At 47.7% G+C, this 12,716-nt stretch overlaps 1 protein-coding gene across 1 annotated transcript in view; it reads left to right on the forward strand.

Annotated features, from left to right (window-relative positions):
- Positions 1-12,716, forward strand: part of MORC2 (MORC family CW-type zinc finger 2) — a gene marked incomplete in the record, with an annotated part of 92,981 nt that overhangs the window by 16,231 nt on the left and 64,034 nt on the right.

Below are 12,716 nucleotides of genomic sequence, written 5' to 3' on the forward strand. Positions count from 1 at the left end.
CTAAATAGTCCCGAACCACTTCTTTCTCCACAGAGGGCTGGTCACCTTCTCCCCATACTGTGCTGGCCAGTGCAGCAGTCTGGGAGCTGACCTTGTTCGTGAAGACAGGCAAAAAAATCATTGAGTACATTAGCTTTTTCCACATCCTCTGTCACTAGGTTGCCTCCCTCATTCAGTAAGGGGCCCACACTTTCCTTGACTTTCTTCTTGTTGCTAACATACTTGAAGAAACCCTTCTTGTTACTCTTAACATCTGTTGCTAGCTGCAACTCCAAGTGTGATTTGGCCTTCCTGATTTCACTCCTGCATGCCTGAGCAGTATTTTTATACTCCTCCCTGGTCATTTGTCCAATCTTCCACTTCTTGTAAGCTTCTTTTTTGCATTTAAGATCAGCAAGGATTTCACTGTGAAGCCAAGCTGGTCGCCTGCCATATTTACTGTTTTTTCTACACATTGGGCTGTTTTTTTCCTGCAACCTCAATAAGGATTCTTTAAAATACAGCCAGCTCTCCTGGACCCCTTTCCCCCTTGAACAGAACTGCTGAAAAGAACATGTTGCTGTGCATGCTGCACTGGCTCCCCATCCAATTCTGGATCTGCCTGAAGGTCTCAACTCTTATATTAGACTGTTTTAGGATCTAGCAATCTCAGAGATGATCTCTCTGACACCTGCTCACGGCAGATGTTGCAGCCAGCTGACTTCAGGATGAAACTTGCAAGGGCCAGTGGAAGGTCGTTTACCGGACTTCCCTACCACCAGAAATCAGGCCGAGTCTTGTGTAAAATACTTCTCTGTACAAGCCTTCCCTCCAAAAAGGTGGTCTTAAAATGGCTTGGCAATGTTTGCCCTGTAGACAGACCAGGACAATCCCCCTTAAACATGGAACTCAAATGAAGGAAGGATGGAACTTACGACGTGTGGGAACGAATGTTTGGTTTCCCTGGCTGTTCATGTAGTTCTTCAGTACAAAAGAGACTAGCATATTAGGGGGGAGGGATAGCTCAGTGGTTTGAGCATTGGCCTGCTAAACCCAGGGTTGTGAGTTCAGTCCTTGAGGGGGCCATTTAGGGATCTGGGGCAAAATATCTGTCTGGAGATTGGTCCTGCCATGAGCAGGGGGTGGGACTAGATACCTCCTGAGGTCCCTTCCAACCCTGAGATTCGATGATTCTATGAAATACCTTTATAACGCTCCATACTTACGGCATTGCAGTCCAGATATACCCCATAGTATCCTCTAGCAGCTTCACGTACACGTTGAACATTAGGGGGAACAGACCAGAACCCTGTGGTGCTCTTGTTCTCAGCTTGAGCTCTGGCTTCAAGTGGCCTTGTGGGAAAGCATTGGTCTTGGAAAACCATTCTTGAATCCAGTGAGCTTGCAGCATTGTAATACGTGGCAGATGTTTGGGGAATACTCGGCTAAGGCAGTGGCAGATGCATCAAAAAAGGCCCAGGAAATCTTTGCTTCCCTTTAAACAGACAAGAGAATACAGGACATTCCAAAAGAACAGTCTGTTCGTCTAGAGCCTGTTCTTTTCCAGGTACCATAGATAGTGTGGCAGTGGTTATTCCCAAGCAAGATGAAATAAACATAATAGGTGAGGTAGAGGTTAGGGGAGACTTCAAACCAGCTCCCTCCTCCAGAAAATATCAAACACTTAGTTTTGAGGCTCAGTGTCTAAGGCCCCAAGCCACTTTGAGGAGAGACTCCTCTTTGTGGATGGGGGGGGTGCAAATGACTTTGACAGAGCAAACTCAGAGAATGAAGCAATTACTCTCTAGAACTGGCATTCTATGTTAAAGCCGTGTTTAGTCTTTCCTTGTGGCTAGTAACGTCCAAGAGAGTCAAGATATGCACAAGTTCGTTACCTATCCTTTTTAAATTGAGGCTATAGAAGGAGTTTTCCAAAAGAGGCTCTACTCTAGAAGTTTAGTGGCATCTGGATGGTGGTGGACCTTAAAGCCCAGAAGAGATACCTCCAGAGATAAAGGGCCATTCTGCACTGAAATCTTATATCGACATTGCTGTCTCTCTCAGGGATGTGAAAAATCGACATCCCTGAGAGATGTAACTATGCTGATTTAATCCCTGGTGTGGACAGTGCTAGGTCAATGGAAGAATTCATCCATCCACCTAGCCACTGCCTCTCAGGAGGGTGGATTAACTACAGTGACGGGAGAATCCCTCCCATCGCTGTAGTGTCTACAGTGACGTGCTACAATGGTGCGGTTGCAGTGCTGCTGCTATGCCACTGTAGTGTGTTAAGTGTAGACATACCCTGAGATTCCATATGTAAACCCAGAATCCACTTCCCTTGCCATCTCTGAAGAAGGCATATTTACATATTCCAATCAGGGATACTTAAGATTTGCAGGGCTCCACCCACTCATGTAGCTACCTCCCTTTAAGTCTGTTCAGAAATGTTCCAGTGTATTGATATCGGCCTGGACACAAAGTGGTGTATACATGTCTGTCCTTTCTTAGATAAATATTGATCTGTGCTCCTTTAAAAGAGAGACCCTTCAGGACACCCTTGTTACTGTTCATCTCTTGGTGCATCGTGGTATCTTAATTGACAGAGATGGTCAGCTAAGAACAGGTTCTTGCAAGGGCAGGCGAGCTCCGATCTAGTATTGACAGTGGAGACCACAGATGATAGCAAACTTCTAACAATACCTGTACCAGTACTTAGAAAGCCATGACACTGATTACAAAACACACCACAACAGCTGATCCACACATTAACTGATAAGCTCTTCTACACAAAGAAGCTCATTTCCTCATAGTTTGGGTAGGAAAGTTGCCTATTCTCGTATAGCCTCTATGTCAGGGGTTCTCAAACTGGGGGTCTTGACCCCCTCAGGGGGTTTTCAGGTTATAACAGGGAGGATTGTGAGCTGTCAGCTGCCACCCCCAAACCCTGCTTTGACTCCAGCATTTATAATAGTGTTAAGTTAAAAACCCTTTTTTATATATATATTTATAAGGGGGTGATGGGGTTGCACTCAGAGGCTTGCTGTGTGACAGGGGTCATCAATACAAAAGTTTGAGAACCACTGCTCTATATGAAAGGTAATCTCAGTTGCCTGGCTAAGCAGACAGCAAATAGATCCTGTAGAGTGAAGCCTTCACCCATTCCTCTTGTCATCAAGAAAATTCAGAGAGCCAAAGAGAGGGGCAGGAAGCTGTTTCATCTCCCGCACCAAAAAAAAAACGTTGCCAAGAGACCCATATTTTTTGCTCATTTATAAGGTTTTAGAAGCAGCAGATGTGGGTGGTCATATGTAAAATAACACCTTTACGTCTTTCTTCTCTTCCTGCTCATAAACTAGGGTTCTCCATAAGCTCAGGGAAGACCAGGTCTAGTCATTCTCATCTCATGGCTGAGAAAGCTGTAGTTCTGTGACCTAACAGACAAGGCCATGGAACAGCTAGTGTGCCTAATGTACAGAAAAGCTCCTCTGACTTATCTGAGCCGTCTGAGGTCTGGATTTCAGAGGAAATGGTTACAGAAAAGAATATTCTGATTAATTTCCGTTCTTCTCAAGGAACCATTCTACTAATAGATAATACTTCTCTACATGGCTTGAAATTTAAACACTGAGGCAGAAATAAGCAAACCTTAGACTAATGCATGCCTCTCAACTGGCCTGAAAATTCCTCAATAGGCGTATGTCCTGAGAATTTGTAGACCAGGTAAGATTTACTCCCATACAATCACCCAGAAGGTTTAGAATCGTTCATACTTAAGCTAGTCACAGACCTCCATAATAAACTTATCAAACTGTTAGCTTTACCAAATGTCTATTCTGTCATCTAAGGTTATGCTCATGTCTTATATGTTGAAGCCTTATTCATAGAATGCTGATAGCAATGCACTTGCCACACCAAAGAAGCGGCACTTTAATTTTTGAATAGATCTGATTTTTATTCAAACATGAATTTGAAGGAAGGGTTTAGACATCTAAATCCTTCATGATCACATGGCTATGGTGTTGTGTGTTGGAAGCATGTAAAGCAGAGGGTTCCCTCTGAAAGCTAATTTGTTTATCCTTGATCTTATGATTCATGAAGTTGTATCCCCTTTATGAAGAAATATGCAAATATACAAGATGACTATATGGTCCTGGGTTGTACCTTTGCTACACTTGAAATTAGACACACAAGTATGTTCCAATTTGGTCTTTGGCAGGAAAGCGCTGGATGCCATAGCATCACACTGAATTCAAGCCTGTGTTGTGCACAGATTTTTTTTTTTTTTTCCCTATGCATAGATACCAATGTGCCTTAGAAAAACCATGGATCAATGGGTAAATTCTGGCTCCAAACTAATCAGAAATGCAGTTGTACAGGGAAGGTATTAAAGTCCCACGATTGGGATCAGTGGACCTGAATATGAAGAACAGGAAAACGTGTCTATCTGAAAATGTTCCTTTCTTCAGTAATTCTAAGTCCACTAACTCAACCACTTGTTTTGTGGTTCTAGGTACTGGGATATTTGTTTAGTGGTTCTTTGCTCTGTGCCCTGTGGACAACAAACAACAGCTAAGCTACAAATAATATGGCTAAAGTTATAGTATAAACAAGTTCCATCATTACTGCTCACTCCAACTAGTTTGTGCTTCAGTGGCAAGGCTATAGCACTCACCCTGTAATGTGTAGGTCTCTCTTTTCCCTCGGAGCTTCATGGAATCCAGAAGCCTATTGAGGATTAGTAGACAAAACAAGGAGCCTTGTTAGGTTTTGCAGATGTGATTCAAACACTCTATCTGTTTGTCTTGGCTAATGAGGACCAATCATGGTAGCTGGTCCCGAGAGGTACATCTCTAGCAACTCCCTTTAGAATACAGTGTAGTCAGAAAGCAATACAGCTGTACCATTTATTCACCAAAAACTTATATGACAAGGAACATGAACATAAAGCTTAACTAAAGATATTTGTCATGCAGGCTGGAAACCTAATTTAAAAGGACGGGCAAAGAAACATACACATAGATGGGGTCTCTACTGCTACTATCACAATAAAGCCTCAGTCTGTTTTCTTTGGACACAGATTTAGAAATTTCAGGGTTCCTGGCAGGTTGTTAGGGGCAGGGAGATGAAGGCACTCTTTAGCCCCCTCTCCCAGAAGAGATGGATCGCTGCAGCTCTTAAAAGCTGCTCTGAAGTGTCCTCACCTATTTAGTTTGACTTGACACAAGATGGAATTTCCATGAGTAATTAGACCTATAGACAAGTTTCAGAGTAGCAGCCGTGTTAGTCTGTATCCGCAAAAAGAAGAACAGGAGTACTTGTGGCACCTTAGAGACTAACAAATTTATTAGAGCATAAGCTTTCGTGGACTACAGCCCACTTCTTCGGATGCATATAGAATGGAACATACAATGAGGAGATATATATACACACACATACAGAGAGCATAAACAGGTGGGAGTTGTCTTACCAACTCTGAGAGGCCAATTAATTAAGAGAAAAAAAAAAAAACTTTTGAAGTGATAATCAAGCCAATGGCTGAGCCATTACAAACGTTGACTCTATCTCCCCTTGTAAGTACTCTCACACTTCTTATCACACTGTCTGTACTCGGCTAGCTTGATTATCACTTCAAAAGTTTTTTTTTTTTTCTCTTAATTAATTGGCCTCTCAGAGTTGGTAAGACAACTCCCACCTGTTTATGCTCTCTGTATGTGTGTGTATATATATCTCCTCATTGTATGTTCCATTCTATATGCATCCGAAGAAGTGGGCTGTAGTCCACGAAAGCTTATGCTCTAATAAATTTGTTAGTCTCTAAGGTGCCACAAGTACTCCTGTTCTTCTTTAGACCTATAGAGCCAGTCATATTGATCCCCCTGCATTCCAATCTTCTTGTCTGAACTAAGGAATTTCACATTGTCTTTGAATTTGTAGATTCAGTTTCTCCCCAATAGATTCTTTGTGATAAGTGTTCTTCGAGTGATGGTCCCTATATATGTATTCCAAACGCGGGTGCACATGTACGCTGGAGCTGGAAGATTTTTTCAGCTGTGTCGGTTGGCCCTCATGTGTGCTGTACATAGCCTCATGGTGCAGGCAAGGTTATATGAGACTGTGCGGGACGATGCTCTCTCTTACCACTGCATGGTTGGAGTTGGAATCCTTGTTACTCCATACTTGCAGCTTGCCTGCAAGAATGCTTGTCTGTTGTACATAGTTAGCATTCTCTTTCTTTTTTATTATAACTAGTGTAGTTAGTCTTAACCTTCGCCCAGTCTGGGGCCAGGCTCTCCCCCTGCTTCTCCGGGGGACTATGTCCCACGTTCCGGAGTTCAAGAACTGAGAGTCGTGCCCTCGCTCATTCTCCATGAGACATGAGTACCACTATTGCCTTTATTGCCTCGGGGAAGCTCATCTAGCTGCCCATTGCAAAATCTGCCACTCCTTTCTACTGTGGACCTGTGGGGCTCACCTATTCCGCCTCCATAATTTCCTCCTGGAAGAGGCTCCCTGGATGCATGCCTAGTCTGACCAGGAACTGTCAGTTCTGACAGTGCAATGCCCTTCACCAGTGGTGAGCCCCCCCTAGCACTTCTTGCACCTCAGATCCAAAGGTGCAGCTGGTGCCGGAGAAGTCCCAGTGTGAGTTGCAAACGCTCTCATGGGCATCGTAGCAAGCCCCGTCACAGACAGTTGCCAAGCTCAGTGTTCCCTCCCCGAGCAGCGCCCGGTCGGGTGAGATACTATGTGCAGACACCACCTTAGTTTTCCTCATTCTGAGGGCAAAGCTAAAAAGAAGCGGGAGGTGGCAGTAACAGCATCGAATGCACTGGCTGGACACCAGCACCGTTCTCCAGCGTGCACACTGCCAGTGCAACAGCTGTCTCTGCACTCCATACCGCGGATGCTACCATGCTGTGCTGATGATATTCGAGACATGCCCTGGATGCCTGGTAGTATTTATGCCCTCTTCCTGGTGGCACACATGGATCTGCCCTATCCATCTTTTCTGCTGCTCAGGGACTGGAACCCCCCCTCTCCAGCAGATGCATTGTTCCTACTGGGGAATAGACCTTGATGGCCCTTGGCTGCAGACTGTCCATACCAACAGCTTCCCCGATAGTGGGTGTCTCCTCCAACTCTGAAGTCCTCTCTGGGGAAAACCTGTCCTTCTTTCCTGTGTCCCAGCACAGCTCAGACTCTCAGGCACGGCTGCTGCATGTGTCCGGGTATGCTCCCCTCCCCCCCCCCCCCCCCCGCTGACGCCTTGGTACTGCTACCCTTGGGTCCACCATACCATGAGGACCCGACCTTTTGGCAGTATTGGCCATCCTGCGACCCTTATCACTGGCTTTATTCACCTCAGGCCACCCACCCTTCGATCCGGGCCCCTGTGCCAGACCCAGACAGCTCAGACTCAGAAGTGGAGCCAACAGTCCTTACTATCCCCGCCTTCTTGCTGGATGATACCCTGATTTCCCCCCCCCCACCCTCTCACCTGACAATCATAAGTAGTACCAGGAGCTGCTGCAGAGGGTTGCTAGTGACTTGGCCATACCCCTGGACGAGGTCCAGACCGCTACCACCACCAGTTGCTGGGTATCTTCCAATCCCAAGGACCGGCTTGCACTATGTTGCCCATCAATGATGCTGTCCTGCGGCCAGCGTGGACGGTCTGGCATATGCCTGCCTCCTGTGCCCCCATGGCCAAATGGGCAGATCACTAATACTTTGTTCCCGCTAAGGAAACAGACTTTCTTTTCTCGCACCCACACCACCCACCTGCTTCCCTGGTGGTTCACATGGCGACCGAACGCTCAAGGCAGCATACACATGGCCAGCACACAGGGCAGCCAGACTTCTGGGCCGGAAGCTCTACTTTTCCGCGGTGTTGCAGTTTCACATGGCCAATTACCAGGCTTTGCTAGCAAAGTATGACTTTAACAATTATGCCAAGCTAGCAGAGTTCCTGGATGACTTGCCATTGGACAAACGGCAAGGCTTCCAGGCTCTTGTGGAAGAAGATCATCTAACCGACCAGATGAGCCACCAAGAGGTGGTCGATGTTGCAGACCCATCCTGCTCCCTTGCGACCAGCGTAGTCATGCATTGGGAGTCGTGGCTGCCATCCTCTGGCTTCTAATGGGAGGTCAAGACCACCATTCAGGGCCTCCCCTTTGACGAAGACAAGCTGGTCTCATCAGTCGTTGTCAAGTCCCTTAACTTCTTGAAGGACTCGAGGGTGATGCTTTGGTCTCTAGGCATTTACATCCCAGCACCCCAGTGGAGACAGCAATGACAACCCTCCCGGCCCTGGTCCTGTGTGCCATACCAGACTGCTGTCTCCACTGTGAGGATGACCCACCTTGACGACATTGATCTCAATGGTCCTGGGCCTCGGCCCCTGCCACAGCCACCTCTTCCTCCTCACCTCATCAACTACCCAAAGCCCAGTTTTGATGCACAAGTTGAGAGCTGAGAGTCCCCTGCATATCACCATCCTCGGTCCTCCCCTCTCCCCAGTCACCTTTGGGGCTGTCTTTCCTCTTTTGCCCACAAAAGGGGCAAGATCACCATGGACCGTTGGGTGCTGGGAATCGTATGGCATGGTTACTCTATCAAGTTTCTCACCTCTCCACTCCTCTGGACTCCCATGGGGGATATCTCCCACCATGCCCTCCTACAAAACGAAGCGGATGCCCTGCTCACTAAAGGTGCGATAGAACCGGTGCTCGACCCCTTCATCGGCTAGGATTTCTACTCTCCATATTTCTCATCCCGAAGAAGGGCGGAGGGCTCCGCCCTATACTTGATGTCCGCATTCTCAACACCATCAGCTGCAAGACCAAGTTCTATATGGTCATGCTCGCCTTCATTATTCCCTACCTTCTGTGGGGAGTCTGGTTCACAGCTCTCAACATGAAAGATGCATACTTCCATATCGACATCCACCTGGCCCACCACAAGTTTCTTCACTTCTGTGTGGGCACTAACCACTACCAGTTCAGGGTCCTTCCCTTCGACATTGTGACAACCCCCATAGTCTTCACAAAAGTGTTTGCAGTAGTGGCAGCACATCTCCGGCATCTGGGATACTCCATGCTCCTGTATTTGGACAACTAGCTTCTCGTCATGCCTTCCTGCACCAAGCTAACATCTGCCATTCACAGTGTTCACTCTCTCCTCGCCACTCTGTGTCTGCATCAATGAAATCAGTGCTCATCCTGACACACAATCCACTTCCTTGGTGCCCACCTCCATTCCATGGCTGCTCGGGCCTTTCTCCTGGGAGACTGCTTCACCACCTTGATGGCTGTAGTGGTGGACCTTCACCACAACCCCCGCACCACAGTGCACCTACGTAACGCTGTATACTCAATTCATGTGTGCTGTCTACAGCTGTGGCTCCTGTCAGTTGCCTGGCCCATGCCACCCACTTCGATGACACACTGCTTGTTCTGTGCTCACTTTGGGCCTCCCTGCTCTGGTGGATCGACTCTCCAAGGTGCTCTTCAGCACCCCCTTCGCCACACCTGTCCCAACTGTCACCTTGACCACAGATGTCTCCCTCACCGGTTGGGGCGTTCATCTGAGTGAGCACGTTGCCCAGGAGTTTTGAACTCGGCACGAGGCCCACCAGTACATCAATGTCTTCCAGCTCCGAGCAGTCCGCTTGGTTTGCCGCATGTTCCTGCTGCTCATCTGTGCCAGTTCAAATTCTCTCTGACAATACCACAGTGGTGGCTTACATAAACAGGCATGAGAGCACCAAGCCTCTGTCTCTTTGTACAGAATCCATCCACCTCTGGAACTGGTGCATCTGCCATCATGTCACGCAGCACGCAGTATATCTCCTGGGCATGCAGAACTCCATGGCCAATGTGCTCCGCTGGCGCTGGCACTGATACCTCAGTCGCAAGTGGGAACTCCACAACCCCACTCTCCATTCGCTCTCCATGCCTGGGATACCCCTTGCCGGGATCTTTTTGCCATATGTGACAATCACAAGTTCCCCCTCTACTGTTGCTGGGGGGCCATGGAGCCCAGCTCCCAAGGTGGTGCTCTCCTCCCGCCTTGGGGTGGCGAACTCCCCTATGCCTCCTGCCCCATTTCCCTCTTTCCCGAGGTGCTACAGAAAGTCTGCTAGGACACAAGCCACAGTACTGCTGATCGCTCCATTCTGGCCTGGTCAGTTGTGGTTTCCCGACCTCCTCCGGCTTTCTGCGGCATCTCCCCCACCTCTGCCTGATCCTGGACCTCACGGACCGGGGCACTGTTCACCACCCCAATCCTGGCCCTCTTCGTCTCATAGCCTGGTTCTTGGATGGGGCTTGTGCATAGATAACACCTGCTTGGCACCAGTGTGCCTCATCCTTACTCACAGCAGGTGGGCCTCCACCAGAGCGTGTTATACAGTGAAATGGGTCTGTTTCATCTTCTGAGCTCGGCGCCATAAACTTTCCCTGGACGCTGTCTCCATCCCTATTGTCCTGGCCTACCCCCTTGAACCTAAGACCTCAGGCCTTTCCCTTAGTTCTGTCCTGGTCCACCTGGCAGCACTCAGTATCTACCCCCCCCCCTCGCCCCCCCGTGGATGGATGCTCAATTTTTAACCATCACACCACTACACGCTTCCTGAAGGGGCTGCTGAACACCTTCCCACTGGTGATCATGCCTGAATCCTCCTGGGACCTCAACTTTGTCCTTTCCACCTCACTAGACACCCCCTCCCTCTCCTGCACTTTGAGTTCCTGGCCATGTGCTCCCTTTCCCACTTCTCCATAAGGGTCATTTTTCTCATGGCTATCACTTCTGCTCAGTGGATCAGCGAATTGGCCGCCATGATGGCCAACCCACTATATACAGCCTTCCATAAGGACAAGGTCTCCTTATGCCTTCATCCCAAATTTCTCCCGAAGGTGGTTTCAGACTTCTACATCAACCAGTCGATTTACCTCCCGGTCTTACATTCTAAGCCACATGCCAATCTGGAAGACAGAACCTGCACTCACTCGATGTTCGTCGCACCCTCACCTTCTACCTTGACAGGACCTGTGACTTCCGTGCTTCTCCACATGTTTGCAGACAGATCCCGAGGTCAGGCCCTCTCCTCCCAATGTGTTTTGAAGTGGGTCTTGGCCTGCATCTGTGCATGCTGCGAGCTCCCTAATGCCATGTCGCCCGGCTGGATTATGGCACACTCGACACAGGCATAGGCAGTCACTTCCTCCTCCTTGGCAGATGTATCCTGGCATAACATCTGCTGGGCAGTGACATGGCGTCTTGTCCATACCTTCATGACCCGCTATGCTATAGCCCAGGGGGCAGTAGTTGATGCAGCCATGGGTTGTGCTGTCCTTCGGTCTGCGATACCTCTTGCATCCTCGCAACCTTCTCTGCACTAATCACTGCTTGGTACTCACCTGCGTTTGGAATACATATAGAGACCATCACTCGGAAAAGAAGAGGAGGAGGTTACTTATCTGTAACTGAAGGTTCTTCAAGATGTATTTGTATTCCAATACTCACCCTCCTTCCCCTCTGTTGTGGTCCACGTTGCTCGGTGGTGAGAGGGTGACAGCGATGGGGTGTTGTCCCACACAGCCTCATATAACCTCGCCTGTGGCACAAGGCTACGTACAGCGCACGTGTGGGCCAATGGATACTGATATAAAAATCTTCTGTCTCTGGTGTATGGCACACATGCACACTCATGTTTGGAATACACATAAGGACCACACATCTCGAAAAATCTCCTGTTACAGGTAAGTAACCACCTCTTATCTCACTAAGGGTATGTGTACACTACCCGCCGGATCGGCAGGCAGCGATCAATCCAGCGGGGATCGGTTTATCGCGTTGACGCGATAAATCAACCCCTGAGCCCTCTCCCGTCGACTCCTGTTCTCCTGCGCCACGAGAGGCGCAGGCAGAGTAGACGGGGGAGTGGCAGCAGTCTACTCACTGCGGTGAAGACACCACAGTAAGTCGATCTAAGTACGTCGACTTCAGCTATGTTATTCACGTAGCTCAAGTTGCGTAACTTAGATCGATTTTTTTCCCCCCCACAGTGTAGACCAGGGCTAAAGAATTTATTGGGATTGTTATCTCAAAAGAATCATTTGCTGAGCCATTATCCCTTAGATTTACAGAAGCTTAACACTTCACTTGCAGTTTCAAATACTGGCTTCCCATCTCGCATATAATGGAAGACCTGAATTAATGTGGTGGAAGGCAAATAAAAAAATAGTCTCAAAACCCTACAACCTCAGAATAGCCATATTCTCTGTTATCACATCACATCCTTTCCATTGTGATTGCACCATGTGTCCAATGCTAATAAAGAGTATTAAATCTTACAATTGTGTTTACATATTGGAAAGATTCTGCTTTAATACCATGCTCTAGAAACCTGCCAGTGAATTTACAATTGTTTTATCAGCATACCGCTGGTTGGTTAGTACTATTTTGTTAAAATGATGATCATTGCTTCATGGAAGAAGGACTTGGAATTGGGTGCATGGACTTATGTGCAGTATTATGTTTTTGTATTTTACAAAATTTTGACATTATTGAATAATGTTTGCAGCAGAATCTGTGCTATAGTTATCCTGCTGGGTACTTTTAACCTGAAGGTATTTGGAATTGTTTTGGACCTAAGAGCAGAAGAAGGATTTCCCTATTTTGTGAGAGAGGGTCAGTATCTTTGTAGAATTCTGAAGGGTCCAGGGTGT

Source organism: Trachemys scripta, chromosome 15, assembly GCF_013100865.1.
Source record: "Trachemys scripta elegans isolate TJP31775 chromosome 15, CAS_Tse_1.0, whole genome shotgun sequence".
NCBI lineage: Eukaryota > Metazoa > Chordata > Testudines > Emydidae > Trachemys > Trachemys scripta.